Below are 2,350 nucleotides of genomic sequence, written 5' to 3' on the forward strand. Positions count from 1 at the left end.
CGTATAGCAGGGAAGGTGCTGCCTCTCGCTTCGCTCGCTGTCCGCCGCTCGCCGCTCGCTTGCCCAGCCAAAAATGGCCAGTTTTGGCCCGTTTTTGGGCCGTTTTGGCCAGTTTTTGGCCTGTTTTTGCGTTGCGCGGTGACCGTCTTGAGCGGAGCAAAATGTCAGCCATCTCAGCACCCTGGAACCCCCCGGGTGGCACAGGGCTGGATGGGGCTTTCGTATAGCAGGGACGGTGCTGCCTCTCGCTTCGCTCGCTGTCCGCCGCTCGCCGCTCCCTCGCGCAGCCAAAAATGGCCAGTTTTGTCCCGTTTTTGGGCCGTTTTGGCCAGTTTTTGGCCTGTTCTTGCGTCGCGCGGTGACCGTCGTGAGCGGAGCAAAATGTCAGCCATCTCAGCACCCTGGAACCCCCCGGGTGGCACAGGGCTGGATGGGGCTTTCGTATAGCAGGGACGGTGCTGCCTCTCGCTTCGCTCGCTGTCCGCCGCTCGCCGCTCGCTCGCGCAGCCAAAAATGGCCAGTTTTGGCCCGTTTTTGGGCCGTTTTGGCCAGTTTTTGGCCTGTTCTTGCGTCGCGCGGTGACCGTCGTGAGCGGAGCAAAATGTCAGCCATCTCAGCACCCTGGAACCCCCCGGGTGGCACAGGGCTGGATGGGGCTTTCGTATAGCAGGGACGGTGCTGCCTCTCGCTTCGCTCGCTGTTCGCCGCTCGCCGCTCGCTCGCGCAGCCAAAAATGGCCAGTTTTGGCCCGTTTTGGCCAGTTTTTGGCCTGTTTTTGCGTTGCGCGGTGACCATCTTGAGCGGAGCAAAATGTCAGCCATCTCAGCACCCTGGAACCCCCCGGGTGGCACAGGGCTGGATGGGGCTTTCGTATAGCAGGGACGGTGATGCCTCTCGCTTCGCTCGCTGTCCGCCGCTCGCTGCTCGCTCGCGCAGCCAAAAATGGCCAGTTTTGGCCCGTTTTTGGGCCGTTTTGGCCTGTTTTTGGGCTGTTCTTGCGTCGCGCGGTGACCGTCGTGAGCGGAGCAAAATGTCAGCCATCTCAGCACCCTGGAACCCCCCGGGTGGCACAGGGCTGGATGGGGCTTTCGTATAGCAGGGACGGTGCTGCCTCTCGCTTCGCTCGCTGTCCGCCGCTCGCCGCTCGCTCGCGCAGCCAAAAATGGCCAGTTTTGTCCCGTTTTTGGGCCGTTTTGGCCTGTTTTTGGGCTGTTCTTGCGTCGCGCGGTGACCGTCGTGAGCGGAGCAAAATGTCAGCCATCTCAGCACCCTGGAACCCCCCGGGTGGCACAGGGCTGGATGGGGCTTTCGTATAGCAGGGACGGTGCTGCCTCTCGCTTCGCTCGCTGTCCGCCGCTCGCCGCTCGCTCGCGCAGCCAAAAATGGCCAGTTTTGGCCCGTTTTTGGGCCGTTTTGGCCAGTTTTTGGCCTGTTCTTGCGTCGCGCGGTGACCGTCGTGAGCGGAGCAAAATGTCAGCCATCTCAGCACCCTGGAACCCCCCGGGTGGCACAGGGCTGGATGGGGCTTTCGTATAGCAGGGACGGTGCTGCCTCTCGCTTCGCTCGCTGTTCGCCGCTCGCCGCTCGCTCGCGCAGCCAAAAATGGCCAGTTTTGGCCCGTTTTGGCCAGTTTTTGGCCTGTTTTTGCGTTGCGCGGTGACCATCTTGAGCGGAGCAAAATGTCAGCCATCTCAGCACCCTGGAACCCCCCGGGTGGCACAGGGCTGGATGGGGCTTTCGTATAGCAGGGACGGTGATGCCTCTCGCTTCGCTCGCTGTCCGCCGCTCGCTGCTCGCTCACGCAGCCAAAAATGGCCAGTTTTGGCCCGTTTTTGGGCCGTTTTGGCCTGTTTTTGGCCTGTTCTTGCGTCGCGCGGTGACCGTCGTGAGCGGAGCAAAATGTCAGCCATCTCAGCACCCTGGAACCCCCCGGGTGGCACAGGGCTGGATGGGGCTTTCGTATAGCAGGGACGGTGCTGCCTCTCGCTTAGCTCGCTGTCCGCCGCTCGCCGCTCGCTCGCGCAGCCAAAAATGGCCAGTTTTGTCCCGTTTTTGGGCCGTTTTGGCCTGTTTTTGGGCTGTTCTTGCGTCGCGCGGTGACCGTCGTGAGCGGAGCAAAATGTCAGCCATCTCAGCACCCTGGAACCCCCCGGGTGGCACAGGGCTGGATGGGGCTTTCGTATAGCAGGGATGGTGCTGCCTCTCGCTTCGCTCGTTGTCCGCCGCTCGCCGCTCGCTCGCGCAGCCAAAAATGGCCAGTTTTGGCCCGTTTTTGGGCCGTTTTGGCCAGTTTTTGGCCTGTTCTTGCGTCGCGCGGTGACCGTCGTGAGCGGAGCAAAATGTCAGCCAT

The sequence above is a fragment of the Musa acuminata genome, unplaced genomic scaffold, assembly GCF_036884655.1.
Source record: "Musa acuminata AAA Group cultivar baxijiao unplaced genomic scaffold, Cavendish_Baxijiao_AAA HiC_scaffold_121, whole genome shotgun sequence".
In the NCBI taxonomy this organism is placed as follows: Eukaryota; Viridiplantae; Streptophyta; class Magnoliopsida; order Zingiberales; family Musaceae; genus Musa; species Musa acuminata.